The sequence below is a fragment of the Equus caballus genome, chromosome 12 (assembly GCF_041296265.1).
Source record: "Equus caballus isolate H_3958 breed thoroughbred chromosome 12, TB-T2T, whole genome shotgun sequence".
Classification (NCBI taxonomy): domain Eukaryota; kingdom Metazoa; phylum Chordata; class Mammalia; order Perissodactyla; family Equidae; genus Equus; species Equus caballus.
In genome coordinates, this window is record NC_091695.1 from 1,081,199 (window position 1) to 1,107,695 (window position 26,497).

A 26,497-nucleotide genomic window follows, 5' to 3' on the forward strand; every position below is an offset into this window, starting at 1 on the left:
TTTAGTATATTCACAGGATTGTGAAACTATAACCACTATTTAATTCCAGAACACTTTCATCACCCCAAAAAGAAACCCAGTACCCATTAGTAGTCACATTCCATTCTCTCCATCTCCACCACCCCCTCTCCAGCCCTGGCAAGTCATCTACTTTCTGCCTCTATGGGTTTGCCTATTCTGGGCAGGTCATATAAATGGGATCCCATGATACGCAGGCTTGTGTGCCTGGGTCTTTTATGCAGTATAATGTTTTCCAGGTTCATCCATGTTGTAGCTCGTTATAAGGACTTCGCTCCTTTTCATGGCTGAACGGTCTTCCACCGTACGGGTAAACTGCGTTTTGTTTATCTGTTCATCAGTTGATGGACATTTAGACTGTTTCCACTTTTTGGCTCTTATGGATTATGCTGCTGTGAACACTCACAAATACGTTTTTGTGAGAACACACATTTTCATTTCTCTGAGGCATATACCGAGGAGTAGACTTGCCAGGTCATATGGTAATTCTATGTTTAACTTTTTGAGGAACCACCAAACTGCTTCCCCAGTGGCTGCACCATTCTACGTTCCCACCTCCTATACATTCGAAGTATAGGAGGGCTCCATATCCTCACGAACACTCGTTATTGTCTGTCCTTTCGGTTAAAACCATCCTAGTGGGCGTGAAGTGGTATCTCACTATGTGACAATTAAAAAAAAAAACTACTTATTCTTTGCTACCAAATTGGCAACGATTCTATACTAGAATGGGCTTCCTTAGAAGGAATGCCACCACAAAAGACACAGAAGAAGCACATAGAGAAATAGGACAAAGCCATTCAACAGGAAGCAGTCCTAGGAGATGAGGATGACCCCAAGGATGACGTGCCCTCACTAACTTCATGTAAATTCCTTCTATCATTATAAGAATAAATAATGCACGTTTACTGCAGAAAAATACAGACAATACATCCAAGTACAAGGTGGAAAATAAATACTACTCATAATCCCATCACTTAGAGGGAAGTACTGATACCTTTTTTAAACCTAGAGAGTTCTGTCATTCACTCATTGTAAAGCACTTTCTTATGTCATTGAATCTCTCTGCAACAGGCCTTGACACGTCTGCGCGCTCACTGCCACCTGGTTCAGTTCCACGAGCCCGCTCTGCACCTGCTCTCCTAGAGCATTCACCTTCCTTCCTCCATACCTCACCATCGCTCAGCTCTCAGCAGGGCCTCTGACCTGCGAGGGAGGGTGGACGTCTGTGCAGAAGCCCCTGGAGATCCTGTAGGATGGACAGACAAATGTGCATGCACACAGCGTTTATTCCCTGTGATGACCATTCTGGTCAGAGAAAGCAGAGAGGCTGGACCCGTGAACTTGGGGACACCACAGTCCACTCCTGCGTTCGAAGCTTGTCAGTTCCCAAATGACACTAAGGGGCAGCCCAGCTCAGGAGAATCTGAGGCCACACTGAGGTTCGAATGCTGGCTCAGTCACTCACCCAGTGACGTCACCCAGTGATGCTGGACAAGTCCTCAGTCTTTCAGCAGTAAACTGGGCCGACAATCCCTATGGTACCTTGCAGGGTGCTAGGAGGGTCCAGTGAGAACCTAGGGCAGTGCTTGGTACACAGGACGGGCTAAAAATGGTCCCTGGGGCCAGGGGTGGCCAGGGAAGGCTTAGTACATTGGTGATGGTGAGACCTGCCCCCTCGGGGCCCCTGAATGGTGGTGGTCCCTCCCTAAAGCATCTGGGCCATTTACTTGCCCGTGCACACCTCCCACCCACCCATGGCAGGGGCCACAGGACTGTGTGTGGTGTCCACCTAGAGCTGTTGATCTCGCAAGAGGCTTTGCTGGCCTCTTCCAGACACTTCTTTCTTATTTTCATCACAAAACTTCAGTACAGATTTGGCTCCTCTTTCTCTAGTTTCTGAAAATCCTCTTCCAAAAGGAATGTCTCAGACACCCCAGTAGCAGTGAGCACAACCCACGCCCAGATCCTGCTTCCTAATACCATTCTCCACGAAAAGGCCCCAGAGCTCCTTGGAGACACAGCAAGGAGTCCACAAGATGAGCCTGGAGCATCCTGCCGCGCCAGAAATTAGGAGCGCACAAAAAAAATGATGGAGAACATCAACGGATGTAGGAGCCAACTGAAAGAGTTCTCAATGGCCCACGTTGGCACAAATGGAGCAACAATATAAATAACAGTACTGGATTATAATTCAAAGTATAAAATAAATATCCATGTATCCATATGATTAATAACGATGGAATGATTGAACAACTGGTCGAATAAATAATGAGGGGAAATAGACAAACCTTTCATACAAAATAATTCCAACTAATTTATGTAGATACATCCCCCTCGAGGTGGAACATAAATAACTTCCTTTCCTGTAAGTGTGGGATGCACATAGTGAGGTCACTCCAAGGCGGACAGTATGAAAAGAACCAGAAGGGGGAAAAAAAGAGTACTTTCACAGTAGAGGAACCTGGCACACGCGCTCTCAGCCAGCTGGTCAAGGTGAACATGGTTGGCGATGAGTCATGCTGACAGCGTGTACCCTCAACGTGATGTGACGAGAAAAGGGCTTTACCCCTGGGCTCTCCCTCCAAAACCTGCAGTCCCAACCCAATCACGAGAAGAACCTCAGACAAATCCAAAAGGAAGGATATTCTACAAAATACCTCACCCATACTCCAATGAACCGTCAAGCTCACCAAGAATAAGGAGGGTAGGAGAAACGGTCACAGCCCAGAGGACTGCAAGGAGACCTGAGGACTAAACGTTATATGGGGTCCTGGGACAGAAAGAGGACATTAAGTAGAAACTAAGGAAATCCTAATGAATCATGGACTTTAGTCAAGAATGATGCTTCAGTTCGCACGTTGTGACAAGTGTAGGCTGATAATAGGGGGCACTGGTGTAGGGTGTTCGGGAGCTTGCTCTAATATTCTTGCAACTTTTCTGTAAATCTAAACTACTCTAAAATAGGAAGTTTATTAAATGTTCATAAATAAATAATCCTTAAAGAAACAACCAAACAAGAATATCCCAGAAACAATACCATGTGAACTTCCCTCAGTCCTCCTGGGGTGACGTCTCCTGTGAACCCTAAGGTCTGTCTAAACTCCGCAGACTCTTCTCTCACAGAGCACTTGCAATGCTGGGCTGCATGGTATCTACGCATTCACATATCCATTCACAAGAAATCATTCTTACTGAGCCCTTCCTGGGGCCAGGCACTGTGCGAGGCCCCAAAGATGCAATGGCTCAGAGCACAGGCGTTCTTCCCCCCCGCCGTGGTGCGGGGGCCTGTGAGAGAGATGCCTGCCTGTGGTGCTGGCCTGGACCTTCTGAGGCTCAGGCGGCAGCCAACACTGCTGAGTGGATGTTATTCCACCCCAGCTGCTCCATGCATTTAATGCCATCCTTGGGCCGCTGCTGGCATTTAACAGGGCTGATGCCCTTTAGGACACTTGGGCTTGGTTTATCAGGAATTTTTTCCCCAAATCTTTTTTTTTCTGATTATAAAGGTAAATATGATTATTATTTAAAAATCAGAAAGGCAAAAATGAATAAAGAAAAAGACAGTTTTCTATAATCTTACCTCCCAGAAATAACTATTATTAATATAGTATAAATATTTTCTTCAAAGAGCCTTTTTTGAGCATAAATTAACATACCAACTTTTTTCCACAGACAGGTGAACAATAACGTCATTATGATCCTAACACTGAATCCTGTATTTTGTGGACATTCTTTCAGGTCAGTATATTTGACTATTCCCGTATCTTAAGATCTGCAGTCTTCCACAGCAATCGCTGCCCCAAATTTGACCCGTGGCCCTTTCTCGCAGATGTCCAGGAGCTGTCGGTCCGGCCAGGAGCAGGCCAGCGGGGCTGCAGGGACTTTCCAGGGGGGCCTCGGCTCGGTGGGGGATCTTCCCTTTTCCTGGCTCCTCCCCTGCTGAGGTGGGTGCCGAGGGAGGAGCCAGTCCCCGGAGGGCTCAAGGCAGGCGAGAGTCAGGCAGAGGAGGAGCTGAAGGCTGACTCAGTGAGGCGGGGAAGCACAGGGACTCCCACCTCAAGTGGGAACCTGTCACAGCTGATAATGAGAACTGGGGGGATCTCCCCTCCCCGACTTTCCCAGAGCAGAGGCTGTCACCAGAACATCAGAACCACTGAAAATTGCCCAGGGCTTCCCCAGCAGGGAGATTCCTGCGTTCCTTTCACCGAGAACAAGACTAACCACAGGACTTACACCCCGCGTGAGGGTGGGCCACGGAGGCGCCAGAGCTGGTCCTGCCACAGAGTGCCAGCCCCGTGGGAACACCCTGAACGCCAGCTCTGGTTCTGTCCCTCATAAAACAAGGTCAAGGTGCTTTGCACAGAATCGTTTCCTAATGAAAATGCACAGCTACAGGGCAGCGCTAAGCCCTGGAGGACACTCAGGTGACCAAGTGCCTGACGAGGTCCCCAGGTTACGGGGCAATGCCGCCTTGGGGATCCTGGCTGGGCCCTGGAAGGGTGCCCATGAGTCCCCTCAAACAATTCCACAAGTTGCTGTGTTTATGCACCTGCTTAGCTGCCCAACGCCTGGCACTCCTCCCAAATATAAACTCCTCCTGGCAAGGGTTGCTTGAACACAGCAGGCAGAGTGGACACTCCATAAATGTCTTCTGGAAAGAAATGAATGCTATCAACCAGCTGTTTGTGACCATGGTTGGGTTATTCAACCCCCACCTCAGTTTCCTCATCTGTAAAATGGATATGGTTTCTTCTCTCTAGCAGTTAAGGTGAGAATTAAAAGGGAAAATGCACAGAAAGTCTTAAGCCTGACACACAGGCGAGAGTCCAATAAACCAATAACCAGGCTCTCACTGTCATGATCACAGGGAGGAGGCCTCCTGGACCCTCCAGTAAACTGCCACATCCCAAGCACTTAATCAGTTAGCCTTTGTTCAACCTGCCCCCAGGAAGGGGATGTCAGAGGGGAACATCAAAAGGAACTGGTGCCTGGGATCCCACCTTCCTAAGAGGATTTACCTGTCAGAGTCACCCAGGACCCCGTGCGAGTGGGGATCCCACCGTCTGGCTCCTAAGCCACAAGCCACGTGTCCTGCTGACAGCACTCCTAGGAAGCAGCAACAATCCACCCACCAGTAACTGCCATTTTGCAAAGCTTTTCCTGATCTAGGCTGCTCAGTCCAGCTAGAGGCACTAATTAGCTGCCGGTCAGCCGTCAGCTAACTGAGCAGTCCTTGCACCCCCGGGGAAGGGACAAAGCCAGCAAGGCAGAGCAGAACCCGTCCCTCCTTGATGCCAACCTTCCAGGTAGCAAAGCTCTAAATGGACAGCTGTGCGGTTAGGGCAAGAACAGAAGCCGGCTTCTCTCTGCCCAGGCCCAGAGGCAGGCCAATCTCCAGACGGGGACAGGAGTGCCGCTGGGCGGGGGCTGGCAGGTCAGCTCTGCAGCAGAGGGAAGGGAAGAGGTCCTGGCGGAAGTCCCTGGAGAATCTTGTTGGGAGAGGGAGTTAAAAATGCAAAGAGACAGAGGCTGGAGAAAAGAGGGGAAGAAAAATAGAGAACTGAAATGGAGTGAGTTATTTCCCTTGCAAGAGGAGGCCTTTTGGAACAGTCTGAACATCCGAAATTCAAAAAGCGCATTTTGAAATAGCTGAGAAAATATGGAGATTTTCTCCTTCCTTCGCTCTTGCAGAAGTTTAGAGAATTCATGCGGCCGGCCGTATGTGAAGGGCAGAAAACACAGGATTCAGTTGAACATACTTATTAAGAAAAAAATTCTTCCTAACTTGGGCTGGTTCATGCGATGGGTTTCAGACAGCTTATTTCTAGGGCTGGGGGAGGACCCCGTCCCTCGACACTTCCGTTAGGGCAGCTTCTTGCAAGGTCACGGGGCGGATGCTTCTCCCCGTTTTCAGGATTGGGTAGGCAGCAGACTACAGGCAGCTGCAAGCAGAGAGGACCCCATTCTCTTTGGGTCCCTTCCTCACATCTCTCCCCACAATTTACTGATTTACTCCCGGAGGCCTTGGGACCCCAGGCCAGGCCTGCATCTCCAGGGAAGCAGAAGCGACTGAGATGTGGGTACATCAGGCCTCCCTGCGGACAAAGAGCAGAGGAGAGGGAGAGGACCGAGTGTGCACCGGCTGCAGAGCGTCTCCTTGATGGATCAGCACCTTCCTCTGCCCTAATCATTCCAGACAGCCTCCGCATCTCGGGCCCCCCGAGCTATCTGTGAGCCCTCAGGGATCCGGGCTCTCGGGGCCTGTGGAGATGTTCTGGCAGCTATTATCTGTGATCCTCAAGTTCATGAGACAGTTCAATCTAAACATAAAGACTTAAAATCATTTAAATCGTAAGAAGGAAGCAAGCTGTTTAGAGGCATCTTAAGAAGTCATGGCCAAGAGCAGAGGCTCCCACAGCACCACCTCTATGGTTGTTATGAAGATTAAAAGTGGTAACAGGTCAGAGTGAGCACAATGTTGGCAGTTTTATAACAATTACCACGACCACGTCCTCATGATCTTCCCGGGTGTTCTGATTTCAAATTGTTCCCCTGTTATCTCTGTCAGCTCCTTTGCCAGATTATTCATAATTATTATCATCATCAGAAGGTGCTCTTTGTAAGGGATATTCTCAGTCCTCTGACTTATCCTCCGTATAAATCTGAACTTGCCCCGTTCAGGCTGTCTTCAATGCGGACCCACTCAAGAAGAGCCCCAGGCCACACAGCAGAGAAGCCGAGGCGTCCTCTCAGAGGGCATTCGGCACCTCCCTCTCCTTCCCCAAATCACACTACCTATGGGGAAAGGACAAGACCACAGGCATAAACAACTGTGAAGGCTCAAAGCAGCCCCAGGGAAAACAGAGCCCCAGCCAAAAGAATGAGACCCTGGAAAGGGCGGCCTCCAAAGCCAGAGGGGGTCCAAACCACCCCCATTTCAGTAGCTCTGCTCTCATCTGGAGAGAAGTCCAGTCTTGACTTTTTGAGCCACTCTGGCTTCCTCAAGGGGACTGGCAGGGACCAGGACATCCCAGGATCAGGGTGCTCAGTTTCCATCAGCTTCCTCGGGGATCTGGGAAGGAAGGGGAGGATGGGACGGAGCAGGCCACTGCTACCCAGAAATGTACTGTCCTCCCCCCAGAGGTTCAATTTCCATTTTCCGACCTTCCCTGATACCACCTGGTCCGACAGACCATCAGTGCCCACCTGCAATGCCTGGCTGCCCTCCCTGCATCACTCTTTGTGTTTCCTTCCCAGCAGAACAAAGAGAGGGATCCTGTTAAAACCCAGAAGCCAGAGCCTGATTCCAAGATGGCGCCGTGAGTAGTCCTCTTTGTCTCTCGCCCTTCGAGTCTACAATTATTTGGATACTTATCGCTTGACAAAGGATATCCAGACAGCATCTCAGGACGTCTGAGACACCCACGCGACTATACATCGGAAGGCGGACGGACTTTCCTCCGGGAGGATGTGGAAATAGGTGAAAACTCTCCGACCCCGACGGGCAGCCTAGTACCCGCAAGCGGCTTTCTTCCAACGGACGCCCCCAGAGGATCCACACACATCTAGGGCAGGAGCGAGAACACAACAGAGGAGCGACGGTGGAAACAGGTGACCAGAACCCTACTTAAACCCCCCGCAATTACTCCTAAACACAGAGGGAAACTTTGGAGTTGCACACCTGAGCCCGCGGGGAGAGTCTCTCCCCGCCATTGGCGGGGAGACCCGGCCTGGTGCTCGGGGCGCCCGGAGGGTCCCAGAGAGACGCCCGCCCCGGGGGACTAGGGATTGCCGGAAATCTCGGAGAGGACCGGGGCGGGGGAACTTTCAAAGGCCGGATCGGCGACCCGGAGGGGAAGTGCCGGAGCTCCGCCAGGCAGCAGACAAAACTCTCTGTCTCCCGGTAGCAGAGGGGCCACGCTGAGCACGCAGGGCTCCCGGCAGAGGCCCGGAGAGAAGCCCAGAGGGCGGGGCGACCCCCAGCTGCCGTTGCCCGCCCCGTGGGACTAGGGATTGCCGGAGATCTCGGAGAGGACCGGGGCGGGGGAACTTCCAAAGGCGGGTCCGGCGACCCGGAGGGGAAGCGCCGGAGCTCCGCCAGGCAGCAGACAAAACTCTCTGTCTCCCGGTAGCAGAGGGGCCACGCTGAGCACGCAGGGCTCCCGGCAGAGGCCCGGAGAGAAGCCCAGAGGGCGGGGCGACCCCCAGCTGCCGTTGCCCACCCGGTGAGGCTAGGGATTGCCGGAGATCTCGGAGAGGACTGGGGCTGGAGAGAGTTCCAGAGACCCAGCTTAGTAGCCTAGGGGGAAACCCTACAGGCTCACAGAAGCCTTAGGGAAAGCCTCTGCACAGCATCAGTAGAAGGCACCCAGCCGCCAGCCACAAGGCTGGAAGACCCCAGGGCAAAAGCAGCATAGCTAGGTGTACTAACCACAGACTGTAGAAGATGCCAATAGCTCTCCTGCGACCCATAGAGGACAAGTGAGATTTGGTGGGTGCCGACAGCAACCGAGCGACAAATAAAAGTGATCCCACCCCTGGCCACTGGAAAAGCCCATAACACCGTTGCAGACCCCAAGGAGAGAGCGCATCTAGGTGGGCAACAACAGTAGGCACCTGCAGCCTGAAGCCCCCCGTGACGGCCCCCACGGCAGAGGAGGGAATCCAAAGGGCCACTGTGGCTACGAAGAGGGGCCCAGGCCCAGTTAGCAACTACGGACAGGGTTCCTGGTTGGTGAAGTATAAACAGCTGCTCCCCCCACCGCAGCAGCTGAAACAAGTGAAAGGAGCAACTAAACTCTATCTCCATGCGGAGGCACAAATCAACATCATCAAGCAATATGAAAAAATACATTAAATCTCCAGAACAGAAAGAAAGTAACAAATACACAGAAATCAATCCCAAAGAAAATGAGATATATAACCTAAATGATGATGACTTCAAAACAGCCATCATTAAAATACTCACTGAGTTAAGAGAGAATTCTGACCGACAACTCAACGAGTTCAGGAGCTATGTCACAAAAGAGTTTGATACGATAAAGAAGAACCAAACAGAAATACTGGAAATGAAGAACACAATAGAGGAGATTAAGAAAAATCTAGATGCTCTGAACAGTAGGGCCGATAATATGGAGGAAAGAATTAGCAATTTGGAAGATGGCAATATAGAATTGTTGCAGGCAGAGGAGGAGAGAGAAGCAAGACTTAAAAGAAATGAAGAAACTCTCCGAGAATTATCAGACACAATTAGGAGATGCAACGTAAGGATTATAGGTATACCAGAGGGAGAAGAGAAGGAGAAAGGGGCAGAAAACCTATTCAAAGAAATAATGGCTGAGAACTTCCCAAATCTGGTGAGGGAGATGGATCTTCAGGTGACAGAAGCCAATAGATCTCCAAACTTTATCAATGCAAGAAGACCAACTCCACGGCATATAGTAGTGAAGCTAGCAAAAGTCAACGACAAGGAGAAAATACTAAGGACAGCCAGGCAAAAGAAACTAACCTACAAAGGAACCCCCATCAGGCTATCAGCAGATTTCTCAGCAGAAACTTTACAGGCTAGAAGAGAGTGGAATGATATATTCAAAAATCTGAAGGACAAAAACCTACAGCCGAGAATTCTCTACCCAGCGAAAATATCCTTCAAATACGATGGAGAAATAAAAACTTTCCCAGATAAACAAAAATTAAGGGAGTTCATTGCCACAAAACCTCCTCTTCAGGAAATCCTCAGGAAAACCCTCATTCCTGAAAAATCCAAAAAAGGAAAGGGGCTACAAAACCAAGAGCAGAGGAGATAAGTAGAAGGACAACAACAGAGAGTAGCAGCTCTACATCAGAACAGATTAAACCATGGGACGAGAAACAAAGGAAACTGAAGAAAACCGGAAAACAAGACACAAAATGGTAGTGGTAGGCCCCCACGTCTCAATAATCACTCTAAATGTAAACGGATTGAACTCCCCAATCAAAAGACACAGAGTGGCAGGATGGATCAAAGAACAAGATCCAACAATATGCTGCCTCCAGGAAACACACCTCAGCCCCAAAGACAAACACAGACTCAGAGTGAAGGGATGGAGAACAATACTCCAAGCTAATAATGAACAAAAGAAAGCAGGTGTCGCTATACTAATATCAGACAAGGTAGATTTCAAAGCAAAACAGATAAAGAAAGACAAAGAGGGACAGTATATAATGATAAAAGGGACTCTCCACCAAGAAGACATAACACTTATAAATATATACGCACCCAACACAGGAGCACCAAAATTTGTAAAGCAACTCTTAATAGAACTAAAAGAAGACATCAACAACAATACAATAATAGTAGGGGACCTCAACACACCATTAACACCAATGGACAGAACATCCAGACAGAAAATCAACAAGGAAATAATAGAATTAAATGAAAAATTAGACCAGATGGACTTAATAGATATATATAGAACACTTCATCCAAAAACAGCAGGTTACACATTCTTCTCAAGTGCACATGGAACATTCTCAAGGATTGACCATATTTTGGGAACCAAAGCAAACATCAATAAATACAAGAGAGTTGAAATAATATCAAGCATCTTTTCTGATCATAACGCTATTAAACTAGAAATCAACTACAAGAAAAAAGCAGAGAAAGGTGCAAAAATGTGGAGACTAAACAACACGCTTCTCAACAAACAATGGATCATTGAAGAAATTAAAGAAGAAATCAAATATTATCTGGAGACAAATGAAAATGAGAACACGACATACCAAATCATTTGGGATGCAGCAAAAGCAGTCCTAAGAGGGAAATTCATCACAATACAGGCTCACCTCACTAAACAAGAAAAAGCTCACGTAAGCAACCTCAAACGCCACCTAACAGAACTAGAAAAAGAAGAACAAACAAGGCCCAGAGTCAGTAGAAGGAGGGAAATAATAAAAATAAGAGCAGAAATAAACGATATTGAAACAAAAAAGACAATAGAAAGGATCAATGAAACAAAGAGTTGGTTCTTCGAAAGAATTAACAAAATTGACAAACCCCTAGCCAGACTCACCAAGAAAAGAAGAGAGAAATCGCAAATTAATAAAATCAGGAATGACAGAGGAGAAATCACAACAGATACCAATGAAATACAAGAGATCATAAGAGAATACTATGAAAAACTATATGCCAACAAATTGAACAACCTGGAAGAAATGGACAAATTCCTAGACTCCTACAATCTCCCCAAACTGAATCAGGAAGAAATGGAGAATCTGAATAGACCAATCACAAGTAAGGAAATAGAAACGGTAATCAAAAACCTCCCCAAAAACAAGAGTCCAGGACCAGACGGCTTCTCTGGAGAATTCTACCAAACATTCAAAGAAGACTTAATACCTATTCTCCTCAAACTGTTCCAGAAAATTGAGAAAGATGGAGAACTCCCTAACACATTCTATGAAGCCAACATCACTCTGATCCCCAAACCTGACAAGGACAACACAAAGAAGGAGAACTACAGGCCGATATCACTGATGAACATAGATGCAAAAATCCTCAACAAAATTTTGGCAAACCGATTACAGCAATACATCAAAAAGATTATACACCATGATCAAGTGGGATTTATACCAGGGACACAGGGATGGTTCAACATCCGCAAGTCAATCAACGTGATACACTACATTAACAAAATGAAAACCAAAAACCACATGATCATCTCAATAGATGCAGAGAAAGCATTCGACAAGATCCAACACCCATTTATGATAAAAACCCTCAGTAAAATGGGTATAGAAGGAAAGTACCTCAACATAATAAAGGCCATATATGATAGACCCACAGCCAACATCATACTCAATGGACAAAAGCTGAAAGCCATCCCTCTGAGGACAGGAACAAGACAAGGGTGCCCACTTTCACCACTCCTATTCAACATAGTTCTGGAGGTGCTGGCCAGAGCAATTCGGCAGGAAAAAGAAATAAAAGGAATCCAAATAGGTAACGAAGAAGTAAAACTCTCGTTGTTTGCAGACGACATGATCTTATACATAGAAAACCCCAAAGAATCCACAGAAAAACTATTAGAAATAATCAACAACTACAGCAAAGTAGCAGGGTATAAAATTAACGTGCATAAATCAGTAGCATTTCTATACACTAACAATAAACTAACAGAAAAAGAACTCAAGAACTCTATCCCATTCACAATCGCAACGAAAAGAATAAAATACCTTGGGATAAACTTAACCAAGGAAGTGAAGGATCTATACAATGAAAACTACAAGACTTTCTTGAAAGAAATAGGCGATGACATAAAGAGATGGAAAGACATCCCTTGCACATGGATTGGAAGAATAAACATAGTTAAAATGTCCATACTACCTAAAGCAATATACAGATTCAATGCTATCCCAATCAGAATCCCAAGAACATTTTTCACAGAAATTGAACAAACAATCCTAAAATTCATATGGGGCAACAAAAGACCGCGAATTGCTAAAGCAATCCTGAGCAAGAAAAACAAAGCCGGCGGAATCACAATCCCCGATTTCAAAACATACTACAAAGCTACAGTGATCAAAACAGCATGGTACTGGTACAAAAACAGGTCCACAGATCAATGGAACAGAATTGAAAGCCCAGAGATAAAACCACACATCTATGGACAGCTAATCTTCGACAAAGGAGCAGAGGGCCTACAATGGAGAAAAGAAAGTCTCTTCAACAAATGGTGCTGGGAAAACTGGACAGCCACATGCAAAAGATTGAAAATTGACCATTCTTTTTCACCACACACCAAAATAAACTCAAAATGGATCAAAGACCTAAAGATTAGGCCTGAGACAATAAGTCTTTTGGAAGAGAATATAGGCAGTACACTCTTTGACATCAGTTTCAAAAGAATCTTTTCGGACACTGCAACTCCTCAGTTGAGGGAAACAATAGAAAGAATAAACAAATGGGACTTCATCAGACTAAAGAGCTTCTTCAAGGCAAGGGAAAACAGGATTGAAACAAAAAAACAGCTCACTAATTGGGAAAAAATATTTACAAGCCACTTATCCGACAAAGGGTTAATCTCCATAATATACAAAGAACTCACACTGCTTAACAACAAAAAAAACAAACAACCCGATCAAAAAATGGGCAGAGGACATGAACAGACATTTCTCAAAAGAAGATATGAATATGGCCAATAGACACATGAAAAGATGTTCATCATCGCTAATCATCAGGGAAATGCAAATCAAAACTACACTAAGATATCACCTTACCCCCGTTAGATTGGCAAAAACATCCAAAACCAAGAACGACAAATGTTGGAGAGGTTGTGGAGAAAGAGGAACCCTCATACACTGTTGGTGGGAATGCAAACTGGTACAGCCACTATGGAAAACAGTATGGAGATTTCTCAAAAAGTTAAAAATAGAAATACCCTATGACCCAGCCATCCCATTACTGGGTATCTATCCTAAGAACCTGATATCAGATATCTCAAGAGTCCGTTGCACCCCTATGTTCATTGCAGCATTATTTACAATAGCCAAGACGTGGAACCAGCCTACATGCCCAGAAACTAATGATTGGATAAAGAAGATGTGGTATATATACACAATGGAATACTACTCAGCCATAAAAAAAGACGAAATTGGCCCATTCACAACAATGTGGATGGACCTCGAGGGTATTATGTTAAGCGAAATAAGTCAGTCAGAGAAAGATGAACTCTACATGACTCCACTCATAGGTGGAAATTAGTATATTGAGAAGGAGATCTGATTGGTGGTTACCAGGGAAAAGGGGGGGTGGGGGGAGGGTACGGAGGGGGAAGTGGTGCACCCACAACATGACTAACAAAAATGTACAACTGAAATCTCACAAGGTTGTAATCTATCATAACATTAATAAAAAAAAAAAAAAAAAAAAAAAAAACCCAGAAGCCAAGCTGATCACGCCACCCTTCTATTCAAAGCCCTCCTATGCCTCACCCCTTGCATGCCCTCCACCCAGCACTGTGCTCTGAGTAAGTCTTTAAATTGGCCTCAAAGCCCTACACCATCTCCCACATCCCCACTGGCCTCCTTGCTGTTCTCAAATGTGCCAGGTATGCAGCGGCCACAGGGCCTTTGAACTTGCTGTTGGTTTTTCTGAAATGCTCCTTCCTCTAGGTATTTGCATGGCTAATTCTCTCACCTGCTGCAAGGGGTGTTGTGAGGATGAAGTGAGTTAACGCTCTAAGGCCTCAGAGAGTGGAAACAAGGATGTCATCAAACGTCCCGTGTGCATTTCCAGGGTGGGGAGAGGAGGAGGCAGTGCTCACCCGGACACGGTCCAAGGGTGCCTACCTTACCCTCTGAATTTCCAGCCAGACTACATGCCTGCTGCCCAAGTACCACGGAAGGAGCGGAGAAAGGGGGAGTGGAAGGTCCTGGAAGGACATCGTGAGCTGCAGAGGCACCTCTCTGGGAGTCCAGACTCAAGACGGGAGAGGAACCTAGCAGGCCTGTCTCGCATCGCCGACATCCAGAGGCCCAATGTTGATCGTGTATTATTATTTTTAAAAGATCACGTCAATCTTCCATTCCATCTTCAGACAGAATGGAACACTGGCTTTTATTCTAATATGGACACATCATCACTGAACAATGGCAAGCTTTCAGGATCCAAGGCCGTTTAGGTCAGAAACAGGCACAGCCCCCAGAAGGCTGCGTGAGAGGCTATGCCCCTCTGAGGGGTCTTGTGAAGCTTCCACAGGTTGATCTTGCCTCTCGCCCCCTCAACTGCTTTAACACATGACACTGCCCCGCCCGCATCTGAAGCCTCTAGAGGTTTCACTCTGTACCTTGACGGTGCTCCCGGAGTCCCCCAACTTCCCAGGCACACTGTGACTCTGCCTGGAAACAGTGGGCTTTTATAAACGAAACCAGGAGTCACTCAGCACAGATCTGTGAAGTCAGTCTGCGTCAGCATGAGTCAGACTTTCCCACGCCCTGCCGGTCTAAGGCGTTATTACTGAACCAAGGGGCCAAGAGGACACCAGTTCCCACCCCCGACAACTCCCGGCTGCTTATGCGTCTTACAACTGAGTGGCCAGGTCTTTAAGTGAGATGATGACACACGGGGTAGCAGCGGTGGTGGTGAGGAGGCAAATGCTTGCATCCGCTTGCCCTGCACCCCGCGTGCTGGCCCCGCCGCAGGGAGGGGCAGCTGCTGCTGGACCCTGGCGTTTCTTTTTGGGGGAAGCTAGCAGAGGACAGGAATACCGTAAGAGAGCTCTGGGGCAGCTGTCCCCGCATTAACTCTGAGGGAAGGAGAGGGATCGGTGTGCCGCGGGAGGAGGAGTGTGGACTTGTGGGGTAAATGACCCGCTGAGGTCTCCTGGTCACACGGCCCACCACCCAATCACCACGGGCTTACACGCACTCCTGCGTGGAGCTGAGTGCTTCGTGTGCGCCTCACCTCAGGCCGTCCTCGCCAACGTCTCTGCAGGTGCGACATGATCATCACTTCACTTTCCAGAAGAGAGGACTGAGAGGCCAAACGACCCGCCCCCGCCGCCCCCGTCACAGCCGCCACCTGAGGACTCCAGTCACTCACTGAGGCTTCCCCTCGGGCTGCTCCCTGTCCCCAGCCTCCCTTTTCTCCTGTTCTCAGTCCCCTGCCTGCCCAGCTCACAGGGAAGCCACGGGGAATGGACATCAGGAGCCCGAAGGGGAAGCAGAGACGAAGGAGGGGCAACGCCCGCTGGTGGCGCGTCTACCTGTCGAGGAGTCGCCCCATACAAGACAGCGCGGCTTCTCCAGAACACGGGGAGCTGGAGGCGGGGCTGCTGTACTCTCCACATTGACGCGGCGGGTAGAAGAGTCAGACACAGCCCTTTCCAGATCCTGCTCTGCCAACGACTAGCCTCACGACCTCAAGCCAATCCCTCAACCCCACTTTCCTCACCCACGACCACGCTCGGGCCCCCGCCCCCAACAGCAGCCATCAGCCACATCTCATGAGTGCTCACTACACCCTTGCTAAGTACTTCCCGTCCAGCATCGCACTCGATCCTCAAAAGCAATCCTAGGAGACAGGGTCCTGGGCTCATCTTCACTTTACAGATTGTCATTATCTGTCTGTGACAATGGGAACAACTCTCTCTTATAGGCTTCTACGGAGATTCAATAAGGTCACCTTATGGAACATGCCTGGCACAGACTCGGCCTTTGGAAGGTGAAGAGCTGAAGCCCATGGACAGCCCTAAGGTCAAGCATCTGGTCAGACCAGAACAGAGCCCCGAGACACCCAGAGCAGCGCTCTTTCTTGAGGACACGCCCCAGCCCCAGGTACTGGGCAGTGACTCAGCACAGGGCATTCCACTGGCTTATAGAAAACTGTCCCGGAAAACCCCACCTGCCTGTGGCCACGATCCTTCTGTGCCCTGGGAGAAGAGGGGACATGACTGGAGGAAGTGTGGAATCGAAAGCTTTGGCTGCAACACTGCCCCAGCACTGGATCCACAAACCCCCGGCCTCTTTCCACGCCTGTCCTGTGCCAGGCCCTGCACTAGCCTGGAGATACAAACAGAAACCAGATCAGCTACTCTTCCAGCCGCCAGTCCCGGGTCCTGGCAGGCCACGGGGAACCCAGATGCTGACCTCTGGAGACGTCACTGTTGACCAAAAGAGCTGGTTTTATCTTTTTTAAAAAAATCACTTCCAGTTGTTAAATGAATAAACAGCTCTAAGACACTTAGGAGATAAGAGGACCATCTGTCAGGATTCCCCTGACCTTTAGAAGCTCCAGGTGAAAGTGGAAGCGGCCTAGGCTGGCTGGCGGCTGTGGGCAAAGCAGATCAAGTTTCACCGGCAACAAAGAGACTGAGGCCCCGCACACTTTCAGCACGTGACCAGAATGATCCACAGCGGGGCCCCTGGCACAGACGCAGGGCAGCACAGCGTGCGGGACACAGGCACGCCCAGCAGCCTTCGTCTCTCCGAGCGCGCCTGTGTTGAGCCTCTCTGTACGTCATCTCACGGGACTTCGATTACTCCTCCCAAGAGGGCTGAGTCAGCCTGCTGGGTTACTCCCCACCCCACCTACTGGCTGGGTAGCCTTGGTGCGGCCGACCTATCTTAGGAGACTCCTGTAGAAGCTAAATCAATCCACATACGGGACTTCACTGAGGACCCGGGACACAGTGCTCAATAACTGCTAGCTGTGATGCTCATGACAATCGCTTACAGCACTGTGACTACATGTCGTCTGTATCTCACGCGTGATGAAACTGAAACTTCCCAGGGTCAGAACCCACTCCGGCTTGGTCCACTGTCTCTCTGGACGGGCTCCCCTGCCCGCCTCACCACACTGCCTCCCTGGAGCCCGTCCCCACGAGACCTTCCTTGAAGGCAGAAGGCAGACAGCTGCCTGTTCTTTGGCTTTTCCCATAGAAAATCACCTCTTGAAGCAAACCATCCAGGAACAGAAACCCATTTTGGGATCTTTCTATGGAAGCAGATCGGAAACCAACCCCTGGACGTGCTCGGCTGGGCGGACCTGGGGCCTGACTCTCAGCTCACCGGTCACCCAGCTGAGCTGGAAGGCTTTCCTGAGGGGCTGTGTCTCTAGCTGTGCCGGCTTCCGCGTGTTTCCTCCTCGGACCCAGAGGAGGCTGCGCCGGGCAGGACAGGCAGGAGCTGAGGCCGTCTTCCGAGCGGGGCACTGCCTCGTCCCTGGGGCTCCTCGTACTGCTCCACACCATCCTCAGCTGCACAGCATCCACTTCCACAGACCCTGGCTCCTTTCCAGAGCACGGAGTCTCACGGTGAAGACACAGAAGCTTTCTGGTCGGCCGCTTCCTGCACCCTGAGCACCGGGCCACTGTTACTGACAGAACCCAGAGCCGGCCCGCGGCCAGCGAGAAGGGCCGTGCTTGGGGTGACATCACATGGTGCTGCCCTTCCCTCCGCTGTTCCTATCACACCGTGACAAAAGGCCTGCCTTTAGTCGCTGAAAACACGACTGTCCGTCAGCGTCTCGTGTGAGGGCGCCGTGCCTGCGTGAGGCACACGATCTAGGGGGAAAGAGACGCCGATGGAGAGACTCCAGTGAGGTCCCCCACGTCTAGACTCTGCACAGCAGTCGGAATTATCCTTTCAACAAACACCTCAGATCCTGTCACCCCGCTGCTCCAAGCCTGCCCTCGAGGGCTCCCCACCCCACTCAGAGTCGAAGGCCAGTCCTGACAATGGCCTACAAGGCCCTGCAAGGCCGGCGCCGCCTCCACAGGCCGCTCTGCCCTGCGCCCTCCCTGGAGCTCGCCAGGCCCGGGCCTAGGTGCAGGCTGCCGCTCCTGTCCAGAACGTTCTCCCACGCCTCCGGGCGGCAAATCCTCCCTGACCACCCTGACGACCCTGCTTCACCCCAGCTCAGCCCCCCGCCACGACCCACCTGCCCTCGCTCACTGCCCTCCCCACTCACCACCCTCACACACTGGAGACCCCCCTGTGGCTGCCGATGGTCTTCCATCCCCCGGGCCCTGCGGCATGAAGGCAGAGATCTGAGTGTGTCTGGCTCTCCGACACATCCAAGCACCCCGGACAGTGTCTGGCACCTCGCAGGGTCTTGGTCGATCCTTGTCGAACGGACGAGTGAAGGAGTGAGTGAGCATGCCCTATGGAGAGGGTGCTGTGAGCACGCCCTACGGAGAGGGTGCTGTGAGCACGCAGGGCAGAGCACCAATTAGCTCTAGGGAGCACGAGGGGTCCAGGGGCGGGGGTGACAGAGGCCAGTCTCTGCAGGAGGGGAGGCGAACACACTGCTGCCACCCCTCCGCCGAGGGGCGGTTCCACCTGCAGGGTGACACCCAGGCCTGGGACTGGCCATCCACTTCTTCTGGGTGCCTCAACGGGCAGCTGCACTGCAGAGCTTGAAGACCCCGCCAGGGAGGGCAGCTCTCCACAGCCTGACCTGTAAAATCTCCCACCAGCCAAGCCCCCCTTGAGGTTTCTGAAGTCAGAGAACAAACCAAGTCCCAGCTGGCTGTGAATGCGGAGGGCAGAATGGAGGCCCCGCCAAGCATTAGAAACAAACGCTACTTACTGAGAGCGCATCACAACCTGGCACTAGCAACAAATAATGCGTCCTCACGGAGGAATGTGCACCTCAGCGTGGTGACAGGCAGAGCACAGGACCCGCCCCATGGGCTGGCTGAGAGGAGTACAGGAGCGGAAGCAGCCAGTTTTCAGAAGAGTGCGTCCGCTGCCACGCGCAAAGCGCTCCCGCCACTACGTCACCATCCTCAGCTTACAGAGGGGAAACTGAGGCACAAAGAGGCAGCATACGCGGCTCAACTTCCACAGCTAACAAGAGGCGAGCCAGGATTCAAACACAAGCTGTCTGGCTTCAGGCACTTTTCCTTACCCTGCTCCACACCACCCTCAGAAACCGGGCTCCTCGCAGAACGCTCCTTCCTAAGGGACAGCGAGGCTCCTCCAGGCAGACCTCTTGTGAAAACTAAACCGTGCTTGGCCCAATCTGAAGGAGGCTGGCTCAGAGATCCAGCAGCCAGGTGTGGCTGAAAAGCACAGGACGCACCAGCTCCCCTCCACAGCCGTCCCCTGCAAGTGTCTGGAGCCGCCGTCTGTTCCGGACAACATCGTAAACCAGGGCAGAAGCCCAGCTGTCCATGCGGCAGCCACAGACACACACGGGCCGCAGCAGAAGAGTGGCCCCTCTCAGCCCGAGGCCACCCATGTCTGCCATTTATGGACTCGTCTTGGCTGTCACTTCTGGCAATGTGTGTCTACCAGCAGCCCTCCCACACGACGTGGAGTGGAAGGACGGAGGGCTGGCTGGGACGTCAGACTTCTTGCTCCCCCGTCCCCAACACCTTGAGTTGGATGCTGTCACTCCTCCCAGAGCAGTCCTGACCTAAGGTGGCCTCTGTCACATCCACACCCTCAGGATCTCGCCTTGATGTCTCCCCAGGAGATGGACTGGAAGCCAGCAGGGTGTGAGCCTCACTCTGCGCAGGCTGAGTGCCTAGTACAAGCCCCTGGCAGGATGTGAGGGGTGTGCTGGACCACTCAGGAGTTCCAGGGCCCTAGCAGCACGAGTCAACACCTGGTTCTCAACCCGTATCTCCCTTCAAATGGAGACTCTTCAGCCAAACACAAGAGCACGGAGCAGCCGGGAGGTCACGTGGGTTTCTGAAACAAGTTCAGTGAGGGGCCCTGGTTGGGCAGGCTTGTGTCCAATCTGCAACAGGAAAGCTTTCTGTTTGTTTTTTAGAAAATGAATCTTGTCTCCCCAAACCTTCTTCTCAATACTTGCATACCTAGCCATCCCAACTTTCTTTGTACCCTGTTACAACAGGAAATCTCATTTATTTCTTTAGGATTTTTGGTTTTTTTAAAAATAAAGTTCATATGTGCATTACACAAACAAGTTTCTTTGTATTGAGTCTTGGAATGCTCAACAAATCATTTTTAGCCAGAAGTCCAGTTTCTTAAAAAGCTAGGCCAATGCCCCCCATCTGAATCAGCCTTAGCCAGTGGACGGTGGAACCGCGGCTGCCAATGTCACGGGTTGCCAGGCAGGCTTCTCACACCAGCACCACCTCTGCTCCCCTCAACAGCTCTGAAGATGGACCCCAGAGACCCATCTCTCGAGGAGTCAGGGCCCACCAGGGGCCGAAGAGCCAGCTGAGAGTTCTCAGCAAATCCCCAGTCCCACCAATCTCACCACCAAGCACAGAGCAGCTGCCAGCGAGCGCCTGCGGACCGCAAGCCAGATACCCGCCGGGCGCTTTACACGTACCATTTCATTTAAAGCTCCCGATAACTCCATGAGAACAGCTATTCTTGGCACTATTTGTACATGAAGAAATAGGTTCGGAGGTGTAGGGGAGAAGGAGGAAGGCAAACCAACACATCTCAGAGCTTTACGCCGGGCAAAGGGCCTGGATACGCCAAGTGTAGCACGGGGAGGCAGGGGGCCGCGCCAGGCAGGCTGAGGCGCTGGCAGCTGTGACCCACTGCGGGAAGCCCACCCAGACAGGAAGGGAAGGCGGCGAGCATGGCCCATTTTTTAAAAGGGTTAACTGAAAGTTTCCTATAAAAGAAACTTCCTCAGTACCTTTGATCAATGACTCCACTTCCACTCCACGTGCCCGGAACCCCGGACAGCTGCTACCCACAGGACGACAAAGCAGAGCGCACAGCCGCCCGCCTCTCCATGACCACGACCCCTCCCTCCGCGTGCAGGAGCCCAGGAAACAAGGGAATTAGCTCACGTGTGGTTCTTGCAGATGAACGCAAACGCACCACTTTTTAAAGAGGGGCACGTTGAGTTTGGGGGACACCTCAGCTCAAAATCTGTTGAAGTAGTCATGATACGATGTCCACTTAGACCCTCACAAACTCTGACCTATTACGGGAATATAAGACACTGGCAACGTGAGTGCCCCGCAAAGGTGGTCACAACTTGCACGTCTGTGCCTGTCGGCCACGGACTGGCGTTGGGACCAAGGGCTCACCGCTGAGTCACTGACGGGGGCGGGGCGACGCCCCGAGCCCCACCATTGGTGCTTTCAGCGATGAGTCTCAGAGGCTGACCCTGACCTTCAGCGGTGGCCGCTGCAGCGTGACACAGGTATCCATGAATAACTGGAAGAGTTGGAGAGAAGTGGGGAGATACCAGTTTTACGCCAAACTATCCACAGCTGGGTGAAAATTTAAAACAGATTCTACAACAGCAACCAGCTTAAACTGTCTTGGACCAGAATAACCCCCCAGGCTTTTCATGGAGTCCAAAGTACTTTGGGAACATCCTGTAATACAACAGGGCCACACTGCTGAGGCCCAGAACACTGGCAAGAGGGCAGGCCACCTGGGTAGGTCACTCCACGACCTTCTGAAAACAGGGAGGCCGTCTGACGCCACCCATGCACGTAACGCGGAACCCACTCGAAGTCGGGGAAATATTTCTTACGCACCCATCACTGCCCACCATCAGCACAGCTGAAGGAAGCACGATTCCAGCCCCGCCCTCACAGAGCGGGCAGCGTGGCTGGTAGGATGAGACCTCGCCAGTGTCAAGGCATATACGTGGCCCTGGGGGACCCCCGATGGTGCTCAGTGGCCGGGATGGCTTCACAGGGGACTTAGTGACAACTTGAGCTGGCCTTGGAAGAAGAGCTGGGAAAGAGAGGCAGGAGTAAGGGTTCCAGGGAGGAGGAGAAGCAGGACAGTACGGGTTGCCCTGGGGCAGAAACGAGAGGGTCGGGGAGCAGGGCCGGCTGGCAAGGACAGTGCTGGCTGAGGGCATCAAGGTGGCGAGGAGCCACCTCCCGGCCACGGCAAGGAGGAGATGGTGCCGGCCGCCTCCAGGGCCTTGTGCATCCCGCACCACCATGGCGCGAGCCCGCAGGGCAGGGTTCACTCCAGCACCAGGAGGCGCCTGGCATGCGTGCCCGCGTAGCAGCACGTGCTGAACAGAGTAATGACGGAGGCGAACCCACGGGCCCACCCCTCCCAGCCCAAGGAGGCAAGGGCTTCCTGTGGGCAAAGACCCCGAACGACAGGGTTTTGGCCAACTGCAGCGATTTCTCCCATGACCCCCAGGGTCAGCTTTCTGCCTTACGGGACGAAGCTTTGGAAGTCTCTGGAGACGAGGGATGGTTGTGGAAGGGAAGTCACGGCAGGAAGACCCTCCAACCTCCCAGTCTACACACCAGTTCCTCCCAAACCCCAGAGCCTGGACCCAGACGCCCCCTCAATGCAGGACAGCACCAACCCCAAGCTTCTTTCTGCAGCACACAGATCAGGGGCCTCCCCTAATAAGACTCCCTTAATGAAGCTGCCATTACTGGGATCTTACCATGTGTAAGCCATTCTGCAAATCACCTTCTGCTCATTTAATCTTCAGGATAATGCCGAGATCCCATTTTACAGATGAGAAAACTGAGGTTCAGAGAGGTTAAGTAACTTGTAAGGTCACACAGCTGATTAGGGGCAGAGCAGGACTTGCACCGGTCTGACATCAAAGTGCATGCTCTCAGTCTCTATACTTACTCCTCCTGAATCTCTGATGTTAGACCACAGAGGAAGGAACAGATGGCAGGTGCCCACGGAACTGCAAGTAGAAGCTACTCGGCTGAGAGACGCACATGCCACGTGGCTTGGCAGCAGGCGGGTCTGGCTGTGGCAGAGGGGAGAGTGGCACCTCCCTTCTTCTATGCAACCAAACGGGGCGAGGCTGCCAGCGGTGCGCTGACCTCAGAGGGCGTGACTCCTGCGTGAGTCGCACCCGGGTGAGAGTGGGGGACCTGCTCAGACAGCCCCTAGTGTTTCTGCTCTGCCTGTGTGAGAGCCCTGGGCAAGGTGGCTCTTTGAGAAAGGGAGATGCAGAGAAATACAGCTCGACACACACAGCCCACACTCTCCCCCAGGCACCAAGGGGATGTTGCAAGGACCCTGACGCCTCCTTCCCGTTGGTCACTGTTGACCAGGGGTCCACTCTCAGGCCCAGCAGGGTGTCAGGTGCTCTGGGGGAGGCCACATACCCTTTCTGAGCCATAAGAGAGACAGGGTCTTCCTGAAAGGGTCAGAGAAGAATTACTTGCTGTAACTTGTATTACGTGCATCTTTATAAGATTCCTTAACTTTTTTTTCTGGGACCAGGTGCAGCAAAACTAAGTTAGCATGTTCTTCCAACTGGAGCACTACTCTGGTAAAAGGTATACGGCAGAGGAACTTAACACGGAGTTGAGGACACAATCATCCCTCACGTGACAACAGAAGAGCAAGACAAGGACATCTAGAGTGAAGTGAGAGCTATCTGCTGCAGACCACAGAAACAGGAATTTGGACGATGGAAAAAAGTCTGCGATGGCTCCCGGTTATCTAGGTCTGCCTGTGTTCACAGGGACTCGAGGGCCAACGGAAGACAGGCTTTGCTCAGCCGTTCCTTCCTGGCACCCACGGAGGGTAGCGTGCAGGGCACTCGGAGACCTGAGTCCCCAGGCATCCCCTCCAGCCTCCTCCCTACAAGGGGCTCACAAGCCAGCCGGGGAGAGGAGACTCACCGGTGGCCCTCCCAGACCGTGGGTGCGTTCAGGCTGCAGGTGCTTTTAGCACAGGGAGATGAGCCTGGCTGTGAGGACTCACAGAGCGGAGCTGACAGGAAGGCCACCTGAGACGGCACACTCCCCACACCAGAGCCCCATGCCTCCACCTGAGAGCAATGACCAGAGCCACGGTGAGGGGCCCTTCCTGAAGCCTCACATGTGCCCACTTCCCTTCGGTCTGCTCCTTGAGGTGGCCACAGCTCCATTCTTGCTGGGATGACTTCCCTTCAGGAACAGCCACCTCTGGGGCTGTCTGGGCAGCTCATACGACCACTGCTGGACTAGCCCCATAGTCGGGGCAAGAGGGCGCCATTTGGATGGCATGACCCCAGCCCCACTAGACCACAAGTGGGCCACTGACTCCTTGCCAGAGAATGTGGAATGGGGACCTAGACAGAGTGACTGGGTTCCTAACCTGTGCGTTTGGGACATTCCCTTCCCGTCTCCAGTGTGCCCTTGTTTACAAAGCAGCTCACAGAATAGAGGAAAGCAAAGAAGAGAAGAGGGAGGGAGGGAAAAGGGGGTGTGTGTCCTCCCGGTCCTTGGTCCCAGCACTGTCCTGAGGCTCAGCGCTCCTGCCCTTGGGCTCCACCTGCTTCTAATCCCCCTCCTGTTTGCTTTCCATGTTACACTCAAATATGTTTTTATAACTTGCAACCATGAGAGTCCTCCCTAACCTAGTGCCAGGTGGGCCAGAAGAGGCTGGGTGGTCACCAGGGAGCTGTAAGGTGACCAGATCTGGACACCTGGTCCTCTCCCGCCACACCCCAGGGCCGTCACCTGGCCCAAGCACAGCTCAGGGCCTGACTCCATCCCTCGATCCACAGGAGGAGGAGGCGCTTCCCTATCTGCCATCAGTGGGGAAATCTCCTATTAGTGCTGGCCCTGAGCTCCCACTCCCCTTGCCAGCTAATCCCTACCTCCACCCTGGGAAGACCCAGCCCCACGTGTCTCCCCAGCATTCTTCCCGGATGACAGCACGGCTCGCTGCTGCTAAGGCAGAAGCCCCAGCCCTGTCCAGGCTGAAGCGTCATGCCCCATCCCTCATCTCAGGGCCTGCACCCAGGCCGCTCGCATCCGCGGAGGCCTCCCCTGGGCCGGAGACTGCAGCGGCCTGGGATTCTCCACTGCCCTCCTTCGGAAGACTGGGAGCACCGCTCATGACACAGCCGCCCCGGCCCCTGCCCTCCGGCACAGACGCAGCCCAGCTAGAGAAGCCAGCCCTGCTCACTGACCCCGCCACCTCGGACTCCAGGGGAGCCAGAGAGGAAGCACACAGTCCCTGCTTATCTCAGCCTCTTCTTGCCTGCGACCAGCCCTGCTTCCCCTCTCCCCTGCCACGGGACGGGGATAAATGCTGTCTTCACTCTCCAAGGAAGGCTCCATCTTTGGCAGACAGGGCACTTGAGACAAACCTGCCTTGTCTGGCCTTCACCCTCTTGGCCTTAAAACTACCATGCTCCTCCTTCAAGCCTCCTCGGTGGGCGAAGCTGGCCCGTCCTTCCCTAGGCAGAGTGGGAGGGCGCTGACCGTGCAGAAGCGTCTTTTCCCAGGTGGTGCAGCACTGGAGCCACGGCAGCACCCACAGCGCATCAAGTCGTGACTTCAAGAGCTTAAGAAATCATCTGAGCACTTACGAAGGGCCAGGTACTGGGCTGGCTGCTCGGCAGACACGATTGCATTAAACCTCAAAGCCATCCATAAGAAAGGTACTATTATCTCTTCCGTGTTACAGATGAGGAAGCTGAGGCCGCCTCCCAGTCCTCGTGCTAGTGCCTGACAGAGCCCGGAATCGAGCCCTGTCCCCCACGCTGAACCTTCCTGCTGCCTGTAGGCTCCCGACCCTATTCCTTCTGACCCAGAATGAAGGGAACCTCTATTACCGCTGACTTCCTTCCATTCGTGTCCAACGGCACTGTGAATAGGGCAGCCACCAGCCGGCTGCGGCTCTGGAGCAACAGACATACCGCCAGAGGACACCGGGAACTGAATTTTTACTTTTACTTAATTTTAATTAATTTAAAGAGCCGCAGGTTATTTAAGTGGCTGCCATACTGGAAACACAGTTATAAAATCATATTTTGCGCAAAGTACTTCCACACATACCATATCATGCACTTTTCAGGCAAGCAGCGTAAGTTCAATTAACTCCATTTACAGGTGAGAAACCTGAGGCTCAGAGATTTGCTCAAGTTTAATTGAACACTTCGCTCTGTAAGCTCCCAAACTATTTCTATCATACAACTTTTACCCCAGACTGGACCTCTGACCTCAGGGCCAGGAGAGACGGTCCTGACTGAGCCCCAATCCAGTTCCACCATTAACTTGACACATCCCTGTCTCACCTTCCCTCCTCTACGCGGAAATAGGAGGGACCA

At 51.7% G+C, this 26,497-nt stretch overlaps 1 protein-coding gene across 4 annotated transcripts in view; it reads right to left on the minus strand.

Annotated features, from left to right (window-relative positions):
• Positions 1 to 26,497, minus strand: part of ABTB2 (ankyrin repeat and BTB domain containing 2) — a 173,250-nt gene that overhangs the window by 61,826 nt on the left and 84,927 nt on the right. The window contains exon 1 of one of the 4 annotated variants that reach the window (XM_070229224.1): positions 22,871 to 23,144. The exons of 2 other annotated variants lie outside the window; for them this stretch is intronic. The gene's annotated coding sequence lies outside the window, so the exon portion shown is untranslated. Of the gene's footprint in view, positions 1 to 16,780; positions 17,015 to 22,870; positions 23,145 to 26,497 lie in introns of those variants that run through there. One more of the 4 variants, XM_023653856.2, reaches the window with a different exon arrangement.